This window comes from Abramis brama, assembly GCF_963993115.1.
Source record: "Abramis brama genome assembly, chromosome: 6".
Lineage (NCBI taxonomy): Eukaryota > Metazoa > Chordata > Actinopteri > Cypriniformes > Leuciscidae > Abramis > Abramis brama.
In genome coordinates, this window is record NC_139968.1 from 37,317,272 (window position 1) to 37,331,512 (window position 14,241).

The following is a 14,241-nucleotide window of genomic DNA, read 5'->3' on the forward strand; positions in this document are numbered from 1 at the left end:
GTTTCGCTAGATAACAACCTCTTCTTCAGCTGTGATCGCGTACAGCCCGTTTAAACACTTCAAAGACTTTTGAAACTGCATTGATTTTTTGCTTAAAAACGATGGTCACCAATGAAGTCTGTTGTTAGAAGAAAAATCCAGAAATGTTTTCCTCAATAAACATAATTTCTCTCCCACTGAGGAAAGAAAGACATGGATATCTTGGATGGCATTGGGGTGAGTAAATTATTCGGAAATTTTCATTTTGGGGTGAACTAATCCTTTAAGGGGTTGGAACAACATTAGGGTGTATAAATTACTGACAGAATATACATTTTTGGGTGAACTAACCCTTAAATATAAGTAGTGTGGGGGTGCCAAACTAGCACTGTGGTCCAGTCTCTTCGTGCTGTGGTCCAGTCTCTTCATGCCCCATCTGGAAAGTGAACAGATTGACTGATGTTACTAATGGTGATTTTATTATTTCATAAACATTTAATAATAACAGTGTGACTACTCCATAAATGTTAACCCTTAAGTTATTTAGGCTGTGCTTTGAGTACTATAAATATTAAACCACACAAGATTAAAATGTAGTTTACAAATGTTATACAATGGAAAGGTTCAATAACACATTGTAAAGGATTAGCTACACCTGAAAATGAAAACTTCTATCAATGAGGGGAAAAGTAAGATAACGTGCATCAAAATTCTTTACCTGCTAAACTTTTCTAATTTGTACTAATTTGCCATACTATGGAAGTAGGAATATAATACTTTCAATTGTATGACAATAGCAGCATTGAGAAATGTCTTCTGAAGCTATTATAATAAAATTATAAAAATCTATAAACCAGGGCTTGGCATTAACCCTGGTCTTGTAAGTTATTTGTCCTTTGGACAAATAAATCGTTCATTCACTTGTAAAAAAAAGAAAAAGAAAAAAAAGCAGCTTGTCCAGGAATATATATTTTTTTAAGTAACTTAAGGTTATTAATCGGTGTGTAACGTTAACAGTCAAGTTAACGTTACGTTACCTGCGAATTAAGCGGTTGCGTGACATTCATGTTCATACTAGGCATAAATGGCATTATAAAACCCCAATTTGCCCTCCAGGTGGGCATTCCGTCACGTGAAAACTATGAATTAACCGTCCAGTGAATACTTTTAAGTTAATTACTTTTAAGATAATTTATAGTTTACTTCCATTCACATTGAAAAATTGCCAGCAAAACCTTTACAAAACCTCTAATCAACACATAAGATTAAAAGCCTAAACTTTACAGCTAAAGCAGCCGCGGCGCTACCATTGGGCCCGGGTGGGCCTGGGCCCACCCATTTTAGGTCCGGGCCCAACCATTTTCTACTATGGTTTTGTACGTTTCTTCATTCGTATCTATTTGCGATCCATTCCATTCTAAACAAACAACGCAGTTTACATGCGTTGTCCTAGTTACATTATTCATTAAGATAATAACTAATAAATGCACGCATAATTATCAGTGAACTTGATAAATGTTGCAGATATGTTTTACATGCATGCACAAACAAATGCCTTTCAACTTATGTGTGCAAATTTCAGAATAAAATGAATGTGCAGCAATTTGTACAAATACAGAGTCTGTAGGCCTACTGTGTTGTTACCATTAAATAAGCTCATTTAGTTTCATATTTGTTAAAATATAATAATGTTATTTTTTCATCTATGTTAATTATGAAAAGTGAACCGCACACACGAGTACGCAATATCGAGAGACATGGAGCGGGTCAGACATGATTTTGACCACTTAATTAAGTTTTGTTTTGCAGAAAACGATTTTTTAAAGTGAATTTCGTTTTGTATAAATTGTATCTTAATTTTAATATATTTTTTTTTATCAACCAATTGCCAAATACCAAATATAGCAGACAACACAATCATATAGAGGCGCCCGCGCGGTCACTTGCACTGCTGGTAAACAGGAGCGCATCTCATCCTAACTTAACGAAACTCAGCATATGCCTCACAGACATGAAATATATCTTAAGAAAGCTTGAAATGTCTTTTTAACAATTTAAAACGAAAAGAAATAGGCTACTCTCTGATTATGTAATGATGTGCATTTCTCTCTAGGCGCGTTCACTACGGAGATGGCGATCGTCAACTTCATCTTTACAGCTGTTGTTGCTGTTAATAAACTAAAAATAATAGGCTTATAATTTTATTAAACAATAGATTAAATGAAATTTTAATTGTATAAAATTTTTTTTTAAAAATCCTGTTTACCAATATTGTGTGTGTGTGTGTCGAAAGAATTTGTCGGCAGCTGCTCAAAAAAAAAAGAAAAAAAAAACACAGTCAAAAACCCCACTGTCAGTGTTTTGTAAGGAACAGGCAAATATGTTCAATATAGCAGGAGACATTTTAATTGTTAACTAATAAAACAGTTATTTTTTATGTCAGTGTCGGCTAGACAGATTAAGCTGACGACTCGCGATCTTCGCAGCGCCAGAGAGAAATGCACATTTCATTTCATACGAATTACATAAGCAGCGCAGTCTGTTTTCTTTCGTTTTGAGTTGTTCTGCTTAAAAGTAGACATTTCAAGCTATCTATGTCTCAGGTCTGTGAGGCAATAGGCTATCTTATAGGCCTACGCTGAGTTTCGGTTCATTTATGAGACGAGCTCCAGGTTCGCCAGCGCCTCTGTGTCCTGATTATCTATTTTCTAATAGCCTTACTACTTATTAAATCCAGATAATTTGTTGATGAAACATCGATTAAAATTAAAATACAATTAATACAAAACGAAATTAAATTTAAAGACAGGATTTGTGCTTTCAGTTTGAGGTCTCTGTGAAAGTTTTAAAACATTATTTTAGTGCCGCTTTAGAGCGCTCACGTCCGTAGCGGAGAACTGTCTGTAACTTTTTTTTTTTGTGTGTGAAATAGATTTATAAAAAAATGCCACTTAGTCCAGTGCGACTTAGGCATAGCCTGTTTTTTTTCTTCCTCGTGACGCATTTTTTGACTGATATGCGACTCCGGAGCGACTTATAAAATAGGCTACGGTAAGTTATTTATTCTTTTTGTGCAAATGTCCCATAAGACGAGTTTTATAGTCTTGATATTGTTTCTTATTCAAAAGTGGTGACGCTCCCCCCCCCCCCCCCCCCCAAAAAAAAAAAAAAAAAAATCAGCACCCCCAACATAAAACCTCTTCCTCTTCCCGCGGCCCTGCTGTCCTCAGTGCCGCAGAAAAGCGCTGAAACGGAGATGAAGGGGAACCCGTTTTTTTTTTTTTTTTTTGGCTTATTTTAACTGGCCCATCCAGTTTTCTGGGGGCCCACCTACAATCAAAATCCTGGCGCCGCTAGTGATAAAGTCTAATCAACCTAACCTTACCTAAAGTAACGTTAACTTAAGTTAGTTAACGTTAGCCTAAAAGTTGAGATGCTAACTGACTTTTCCCGAAGACGCACTATACCATTTCTATAAAGTAAATATTCAACGGAAGCGTGTCATTTACATGAAAGAATGTGTCAGAAACATTTGTATGTACTATTTGTGTAATTTTGGTGACTTAACTTACCTGAAATTAGCGAAGACAACAGTGAGAGACGGAGCTGCTGCTTGTCGTCACTTGAGCTTCTCGTCAGTTGAGCTTCCCGCCCGTTTCTATAGCAACTCCAGTTCAAATCTGGTTCAAATGCAACTCGAGTGCGCGCGCCAATTAAAAGACGTAGAAGTCTCGCGTCATTTACATAAAAGAACAATTGATGGAGGGAATTATTTGATAATCAGATAAAATATCCTGAAATGTGAGGTTAACATTTAAGTGTATAGGCTAGTGGCCATCACCAAACTGTAAACGGAATGAGTATATGAAGCATGAGTGTAAAACAATGTACAATTTATATAATAGGTTATAATAGGCTATAATATAATGTAATATATAATAGCCTATTATATTACATAGCTTTATAAATGGTAAACGTGGTGTTGAAATAAAATTGCAAAAACATTTATTGAAAACTAAACATGATATAAGGCATGAATATATTTTGTGAAATACCGGTATACACAATATGTAGGCTACACATTTACAGATGTAACATGAGGAACAATTTAAAAGATTTATGTTCAATGTATTTTGAAATAATATATTTTCAAAATGTATTTCAATATATTTAACAGTGCTTCACATATGTGAATAGCATATCTATCTATACATCTATAAATTATGGGAAGGTCTGTCTGTCTGTCTGTCTGTTAACAACATTTTCAAACTTGACAGGTTTTTTGCTACGGGCACAAGTACTGTAAGTGCAGTGTAAAGTTTGACATAGTTTGGATTAGAAATGTAAAAGATATTGTTAAATATATGGGTAAAAGAAGGTAATTGTTTAAAAATAAACATTCTGGCATAAACACTCTGTCAGCTACACTGTTTACTTCTGAATATTGTTTTTTATTCACAGCTTTTCTCAGAGTTAGCCAGGTGTAGCCTGCCTGAATCGTGTAGTTAAATTTTCCTTGGTGCTTTCTTCCATGCATAAATAAAAATGTCACTGAACCTTTGCTGTGTAATTGTAACAATGAGCACTCAAACACACCTAAACAACAATTATTAAAAACACACACAAAAACTGATTTTGCACGGGCACTTTGCCATCATTTGTAGTAGCTATTCACACACTGTTTGCTCAAGCGTAGCGTTTTCTTTGAGTTCACTGTGTAGCCTGCTCCCTGAATCATCACGCTTACTCATTAGTGGATGTTCTGAATCTGTAAGTCAGCTATGCTGTTTACTTATGAATATTATATTTCATTCTGGTGTGCTTAACGTTATCACTACTGTGTAATAGTAGCTTATGCTATTCACCAACTAAACATATCCTATTCAATGCGTTCACAATTCTCTTTCACGGGCATCATTTGTAGTTGCCTTTTCACAAACTGTTTTTACTCAAGCGTAGCGCACAGAGTTCACTGTGTAGTCTGCTCCCTGCATTGTGTAGTTCAATTTTCCACATGTTTTATGTCATTATTTCAGGATCAGTATTTGCTTTCTACCATACACAAATAAAAATGTCACTGAACTTTTGCTGTGTAATTGTAACAAGGAGCACTCAAACACACCAAAACAACAATTACTAAAAACACTAAAAAATATATATATAGGCTATATAGTGCTGGTTTATTGGGGTGATGTTATAAACTACTGTGATGTTTAAAATGATTATATGGATATAGTCATTATACAAATCTAGTGATTGTAAACTAATGTTAAGAAGCGCACATTTGTTAACGAGTGTACTTAACATTGAGAATGTTCAGCAAACAACATGTTCCCAGAACGTTTTATGATAGCCTAAATATAACATTCAGAAAATCAACGTTATGAGAACGTTCATCCATCACAACATAACGTCATAAAGACGTTCCAAGAACCTTGTTCTAAGAACGTTTTATATCAACGTTATGAGAACGTTCATCCATCACAACATAACGTCATAAAGACGTTCCAAGAACCTTGTTCTAAGAACGTTTTCTATCAACTTTATGAGAACGTTCATCAATCACAACATAACATCATAAAGACGTTCCAAGAACCTTGTTCTAAGAACATTTTCTATCAACGTTATGAGAACTTTCATTAATCACAACATAATGTCATAAAGACGTTCCAAGAACCTTGTTCTAAGAACGTTTTCTATCAATGTTATGAGAACGTTCATCCATCACAACATAACGTCATAAAGACGTTCCAAGAACCTTGTTCTAAGAACGTTTTCTATCAAATTTATGAGAACGTTCATCAATCACAACATAACATCATAAAGACGTTCCAAGAACCTTGTTCTAAGAACGTTTTCTATCAACGTTATGAGAACTTTCATCAATCACAAATAATATCATAAAGACGTTCCAAGAACCTTGTTCTAAGAACGTTTTCTATCAACGTTATGAGAACTTTCATCCATCACAACATAACGTCATAAAGACATTCCAAGAACCTTGTTCTAAGAACATTTTCTATCAACGTTATGAGAACGTTCATCCATCACAACATAACGTCATAAAGACGTTCCAAGAACCTTGTTCTAAGAACATTTTCTATCAACGTTATGAGAACGTTCATCCATCACAACATAACGTCATAAAGACGTTCCAAGAACTTTGTTCTAAGAACGTTTTCTATCAACGTTATGAGAACTTTCATCCAGCACAAATAACGTCATAAAGACGTTCCAAGAACCTTGTTTTAAGAACGTTTTCTATCAAATTTATGAGAACGTTCATCAATCACAACATAACATCATAAAGACGTTCCAAGAACCTTGTTCTAAGAACGTTTTCTATCAACGTTATGAGAACTTTCATCAATCACAAATAATATCATAAAGACGTTCCAAGAACCTTGTTCTAAGAACGTTTTCTATCAATGTTATGAGAACGTTCATCCATCACAACATAACATCATAAAGACGTTCCAAGAACCTTGTTCTAAGAACGTTTTCTATCAACTTTATGAGAACGTTCATCCATCACAAATAATATCATAAAGACGTTCCAAGAACCTTGTTCTAAGAACGTTTTCTATCAATGTTATGAGAACGTTCATCCATCACAACATAACGTCATAAAGACGTTCCAAGAAACTTGTTCTAAGAACGTTTTCAATCAACGTTATGAGAACTTTCATCAATCACAAATAACGTCATAAAGACGTTCCAAGAACCTTGTTCTAAGAACGTTTTCTATCAACGTTATGAGAACTTTCATCAATCACAAATAATATCATAAAGACGTTCCAAGAACCTTGTTCTAAGAACGTTTTCTATCAATGTTATGAGAACGTTCATCCATCACAACATAACATCATAAAGACGTTCCAAGAACCTTGTTCTAAGAACGTTTTCTATCAACGTTATGAGAACTTTCATCAATCACAAATAACGTCATAAAGACGTTCCAAGAACCTTGTTCTAAGAACGTTTTCTATCAACGTTATGAGAACGTTCATCCATCACAACCTAACGTCATAAAGACGTTCCAAGAACCTTGTTCTAAGAATATTTTCTATCAACGTTATGAGAACATTCATCAATCACAACATAACATCATAAAGACGTTCCAAGAACCTTGTACTAAGAACGTTTTCTATCAACGTTATGAGAACGTTCATCAATCACAAATAACGTCATAAAGACGTTCCAAGAACCTTGTTCTAAGAACGTTTTCTATCAACGTTATAAGAACGTTCATCCATCACAACATAACGTTATAAAGACGTTCCAAGAACCTTGTTCTAAGAACGTTTTCTATCAACGTTATGAGAACTTTCATCAATCACAAATAACGTCATAAAGACGTTCCAAGAACCTTGTTCTAAGAATGTTTTCTATCAACGTTATGAGAACATTCATCAATCACAACATAACATCATAAAGACATTCCAAGAACCTTGTTCTAAGAACGTTTTCTATCAACGTTATGAGAACGTTCATCAATCACAAATAACGTCATAAAGACGTTCCAAGAACCTTGTTCTAAGAACGTTTTCTATCAACGTTATAAGAACGTTCATCCATCACAACATAACGTTATAAAGACGTTCCAAGAACCTTGTTCTAAGAACGTTTTCTATCAACGTTATGAGAACTTTCATCAATCACAAATAACGTCATAAAGACGTTCCAAGAACCTTGTTCTAAGAATGTTTTCTATCAACGTTATGAGAACATTCATCAATCACAACATAACATCATAAAGACATTCCAAGAACCTTGTTCTAAGAACGTTTTCTATCAACGTTATGAGAACTTTCATCAATCACAAATAACGTCATAAAGACGTTCCAAGAACCTTGTTCTAAGAACGTTTTCTATCAACGTTATGAGAACTTTCATCAATCACAAATAATATCATAAAGACGTTCCAAGAACCTTGTTCTAAGAACGTTTTCTATCAATGTTATGAGAACGTTCATCCATCACAACATAACATCATAAAGACGTTCCAAGAACCTTGTTCTAAGAACGTTTTCTATCAACGTAATGAGAACTTTCATCAATCACAAATAACATCATAAAGACGTTCCAAGAACCTTGTTCCAAGAACGTTTTATATCAACGTTATGATAACGTTCATTAATCACAACATAACATCATAAAGACGTTCCAAGAACCTTGTTCCAAGAACGTTTTCTATCAACGTTATGAGAACTTTCATCAATCACAAATATTGTCATAAAGACTTTCCAAGAACCTTGTTCTAAGAACGTTTTCTATCAACGTTATGAGAACGTTCATCAATCACAAATAACATCATAAAGACGTTCCAAGAACCTTGTTCTAAGAACGTTTTCTATCAACGTTATGAGAATGTTCATCCATCACAACATAACATCATTAAGACGTTCCAAGAACCTTGTTCTAAGAACGTTTTCTATCAACGTTATGAGAATGTTCTTCAATCACAACATAACATCATAAAGACGTTCCAAGAACCTTGTTCTAAGAACGTTTTCTATCAACGTTATGAGAACGTTCATCAATCACAAATAACGTCATGAAGACGTTCCAAGAACCTTGTTCTAAGAACGTTTTCCATCAACGTTATGAGAACCGTTCATCAATCACAAATAACGTCAAAAAAACGTTCCAAGAACCTTGGTCTAAGAACGTTTTCTATCAACATTATGAGAACCGTTCATCAATCACAAATAACGTCAAAAAAACGTTCCAAGAACCTTGGTCTAAGAACGTTTTCTATCAACGTTATGAGAACGTTCATCCATCACAACATAACGTCATAAAGACGTTCCAAGAACCTTGTTCTAAGAACGTTTTATATCAACATTATGAGAACGTTCATCAATCACAAATAACGTCATAAAGACGTTCCAAGAACCTTGTTCTAAGAACGTTTTCTATCAACGTTATGAGAATGTTCATCAATCACAAATAACGTCATAAAGACGTTCCAAGAACCTTGTTCTAAGAACGTTTTTTTCTCAACGTTACAAGAACGTTAATAACGTTGTATGAACGTTCCGAAAACATTATTTTAATCACGTTTTGTACTAACATTTACACAACTTTTAAAGAACGTTAGTGAAAGTTCTGGGAACGTTCCCTGTTAGCTGGGATCCATCCACCTCACAGGTGTGGCCTAAGGTGGGGCAAAAACGAAAGTGTTGCGTTTATAATTTTGTTCAGTGTATTAAGATATTTTAGTGCATTGTGGTTAGTGTAAGCATCCACATAAAGATGAAAAATAAGAGATTTGTAATGGCAAAAGTTTGTTTAATAAAAACACCAAAAAAATCTAACTAGTCAATGGACTCTAGTATTTCACGATGAGTTATCACAGTGACAGAATGCACAATTTTATTTATGAACATATCATTCAAAACTTTTCTTAATGTCATTATGGGAAGTGCTGGGCTCATGTTAACCTGTACCTCATGCTCATAAGCTGATATATAGTCACATTTCATGTACAACACTTGAATGACATTTTCTCGTCAAAATGTATGCTGCTTCCCAAAATATTACATGACATTATAGCCTATACTTTAAGAAATATGTCTTACAGATGTACCTGTGCTATCGTTTAATAATAATAATAATAATAATAATACATTTTATTTGTAAAGCACTTTTCATAAAATAATCTCAAAGTGCTAAAGAGACCATATTAAACAAATTTAAAATCAGAAACAAAAATAAAAAATACAAGTGATAAAATACATAAGAAGAAAAATCAGCTAAAAGAGGAGTATTTAGTGCAGGGTGAAATTAGCAAAGCCTAAGGACAACTTAAGAACGCCTGCCTGAACAGAACAGTTTAAAGCTATTTTTTAAAAATGTCCACAGACTGGGGTTTTCGCAGATGTTCAGGGAGGGAGTTCCAGATGCGAGCCGAAGGCTCGGTCTCCCATGGTGCGAAGTCTTGAGCGTGGCTGATGGAGGAGGTTTGTGCTTTGGGACTGGAGGTTACGGGTGGATGAGTGAGAAGTAAGGAGGTCTTTGAGGTATTGCGGGGCGTTGCTATAGATGCAAAGGTGGGTGATGAGGGCAATCTTGTATTGAATTCTTGAGGTTATGGGGAGCCAGTGGAGGTTCTGAAGAATGGGAGTGATGTGTTCGTATTTGCAGGTTTTCATCAGAGTTCGGGCAGCACAGTTCTGAATGAATTGAAGTTTTTGAAGTTGTTTATTTGGTATACCGATAAGCAGGCTGTTACAGTAATCAAGCCTAGAGGAAATCAAGGCATGGATGAGTTTTTCAGCATCAGAAAAAGTTAGGAAGGGGTGGAGTTTTGAAATGTTTTTGATATGAAAAAAGCAGGTTTTGTATAGATGTTTGATGTGATTTGAAAAGGTCAATTGTGGGTCCAGCTTCACACCAAGGTTGGTAACAGTATTTGAGAGGGGGATGTCTTGACCGGAGAAAGAGATAGTGGTTATGGGTGATGACTTGACCTGATGAGGGGTGCCAATTTGTATGGCTTCAGTTTTAGAGCTGTTCAACTGGAGGAAATTATGACTCATCCATGCCCTAATCTCCTCCAGGCAGTTAGAGAGGGCTAGAGATGATGGTGAAGGGGGAGCATAAGATGATGAGGGAGCAGACAATGATGAAAGGACCGGGGTAGAGCATAGGTTTGAGTCGGTTCGTAGGTATAACTGAGTGTCATCAGCATAACAGTGAAAAGAGATGCCGTGTCGGCTGATGACACGACCCAGTGGCAACATGTATAGGATGAAGAGCAGGGGTCCTAGGATAGATCCTTGGGGGACACCACAAGTGACAGGGGCTATTTGGGACCTGGCAGATCCCAGGCGGACGTACTCTGTCCTGTCAGCGAGGTATGAGGTGAACCAGTCCAGTGTGGAGTGACGGAGACCAATGTCAGTGTGGAGGCTGCTTAGGAGGATACGGTGGTCGACAGTATCAAAGGCCGCTGAAAGGTCAAGGAGAATGAGCAGGGAGGGGGATCCAGAATCTGCAGAAATGAGAAGGTCATTGGTTACCCTCAACAGTGCTGTCTCTGAACTATGGGCAGTACGAAAACTAGATTGGAATGTTTCAAACAGTGAATGACATTGTAGATGTTCCTGTAGCTGCGCAGCAACAGCTTTTTCAAGCACCTTGGACAGGAATGGAAGATGGGAGATGGGCCGATAGTTCGAGAGGCATTCTGGGTCGAGGTTGGGTTTCTTCAGGAGAGGTTTGATAACAGCAGTTTTGAGTGGGGGTGGGACATGGCCAGAGTTTAACGAGTGGTTTATTATTTGTGTGATGAGAGGACTAATGGCCGACAGGTTTGATTTGATGAGTGCTGTAGGGAAGGGGTCCAGGGGGGAGGTGGAAGGCTTCATCTTTTTGATGAGACCCTCGACTTTGATCTGAGTGAAAGTGCTGAAAAGAGGAGGTTGTGAGCAGGCAGATGGCAAAGATGGAGCTGGGGAGCCAGAAAGCTGAGACCAGATGGAGTTGATCTTATCTTTGAAAAATACAAGAAACCTGTCGCAGAGTTCTGCTGTGGGTTCGGTATGGGTTTGATTTTTGGGATTTAGGAGATGATTTATGGTGGAAAAAAGCTGTTTTGAATTTCCTGGACTGTTATTGATAATGTTGGAGTAGTAGATGGACCGGGCTTGTTTAAGGGCCACTGCGTAGGCCTTCTGGTGATGTTTGTAGGCCAGCATGTGTACCACCAGGCCAGATGATTTGACACGCCTCTCAATGGCACGGCCACCAGCCTTCATCTTGCGCAGTTCATCCGTGAACCAGGGGGCAGAATGGAAGAAAGACACAGTTCTTGTTTTGAGGGGGGCATGTGTATCCAGGAGGCAGTGAAGAGAATAGTTATAGTGTTCAACTGATTTGTTGACTGATGGATGGTTGACTGAAGCCAGCAGTTTGAGATCAGAGTACAGGATGGCAGGGTTGATGTTTTTTATATTGCGAAAATGAATATCACGTTTAGGCTTAGGGAGGGCGGTCGGGCAGGAAACGTCCATGGAGACGATGCTGTGATCAGAAACGCCCAGGTCATATACCAACAGATTTTTCATGGAAGGAGAGTCAGAAATAACCAGGTCTAAAGTGCGCCCCCTGGTGTGAGTAGGAACGTCAACATACTGTGTGAGATTGAGACAGTTCAGTACATTTAGAAATTCTGCTGCTAACGGGAAGAGGAATTTTCATTATGAATGTTCATATCGCCAAGTATAATATTATTGGAGGACAGAGAGCAGAGGGAGGTGAAGAGGTCATTAATCTCTGCGATAAAGGATGTATGAGGTTTGGGTGGCCGGTAGATCAGTACTGCATTTATCTTGGAGGGGGGTTTTGATTTGAAAGCCAGATATTCAAAAGACGACACATCAGGTAGAGACAGAGGAGAAAGCTTGAGAGCGTCGCGGTAAATAACCGCCAGGCCACCACCTCGACCAGTGTAGCGAGCCCTGTGCAGGTAACTGTATCCAGGGGGACAAGCTTCATTTAATGATGAAAAAACCTCAGGTTGGTGCCAGGTCTCAGTGAGGCACATCAGGTCAATATCTTTCTCAAGAATATGATCATGTATCAGGCTAGATTTATTTGACAGGGACTGGACATTCAAAAGTTCAGTTTTGATGTGGGATTTATGGTCAGTAGACCTCTGGATGGGGCGGAGCAGGCTGAGATCCACTCCTCGCTTTCCATCATACAAAGCATGACGTAGTCTTGCGATGTTCCCGGCGATATTCCTTACCATGATCGCAGCGCTCTGATGACGTGTCCGTGATGCGACAGGAAGGGCAGTGGACCAGACGGACGAGACGGTGCCGGCGTCGGGAGGCTGGATGCAAGCAAACTTTCTCCGCGAGTTTCCAGCTTTAAGCTGCGTTAAGGTAGCGGGTCCGTTCGCTGGAGCAAGCATCGGCGATGGCTCCGGGAAGACAGGGCGGATCCATCGGCTCCATACGAACCGGGCAGGGGGAGAAAGTCCGGGACGCGATTCAGCCAAGGAAGAGGATCTCAGGTGAGCTTTGAGTCGGGCAATCATACCGGCGCGTTTCCCACGTCTCTTAGAACGCTTTCTCAGGGGTGGTGGGCACGATAGCCATCGTCGATGTTCGGATCTGTTGTATCCGTTTGAGCAGGCTTTTGGTCGCGGTCCCTCCGAGGAGAGACTGTAGGCATACGGCGCAGGTGATCGGGGATATCCGCCATTACCCGTGTTAGCTGGTTGAACAGTGGGCGATCAGATGGCAACAGGGTCTCTGACCAAGCCCTGAGGTCGAGGAGGGTTTGGCGATCATATGCCAGCAGAGCGGGTACATATCGGAAAGCAAAAAGTAGTAGGAGCAAAACAGACTCGACAATAAAGGAGCGAGGCGGACGGCTTGCCAAAACGGGCGCCATCATCATCTTTGGATCCTCTTTGGTTTAAGCCTCTTGGGGTGCGTCATTGTCAAAAGCCGCCCCTTCCTTTCATTGTTATGGACTATTGAGAATATAGTGAGGTCTGTGATGCGTGTAAAACTTAAGTGTGATGTGGGGCAACCAAGGCTGGCGGTGTGTGGTGTGCTGTTTGGTATCTGTGTGGTGTGCCTTCAGGACCCCCATCTGTGTGGAATTGCTGTGTAACCTAGCCAGGTCGGAGCACCAGTTGCTATTACAACCACTAAATAATAATAATAATAATAATTTATTACATTTATATAGTGCTTTTCTCTGCACTCAAAGTGCTTTACATTGAAAGTTGTCATTATTGCTGCGTCATTATTGGGTTGTAATTATTGCTGCTGTGTCATTATTGCCGCTTTGTCATTACTGCTGTGTCATTATTATTGGGTTGTAATTATTGCTGCTTTGTCATTATTGCTGTGTCATTATTGGGTTGCAATTATTGCTGCTGTGTCACTGCCGCTTTGTCATTATTGCTGTGTCATTATTTGCAGTGAACTTTGTGGATGGGATTCTGAATGGAATGGTCCTTTTGTGTATCTGGTGCTGTCGAACTTGCCCGCTGTCACATGGGAAGCCAAAGCCCCTGCAACGATTGTTAATTTTCATTTTTCTTTTTTATTCGACCAAATGCATATTTCAGTGACTTCCAGTTTTTTTGGCCAACTGTTTTAGCTTTAATAAAAAAAATATATATATATTGTATGGTAACTCGCCCCTTTTGCCCTTTTCTAAGTGGAACTTAACTGTGTGTCTTTATTTGGATTGTTTTCCCTTGTTATTTCAGGGTGGCGTAGTCGCTAAGAA

At 38.3% G+C, this 14,241-nt stretch overlaps 1 protein-coding gene across 1 annotated transcript in view; it reads right to left on the reverse strand.

The window, feature by feature from the left end:
* Window positions 1-14,241, reverse strand: part of LOC311085924 (uncharacterized protein) — a gene marked incomplete at its 5' end in the record, with an annotated part of 115,741 nt that overhangs the window by 71,715 nt on the left and 29,785 nt on the right. The gene's annotated exons all lie outside the window — the stretch shown is intronic.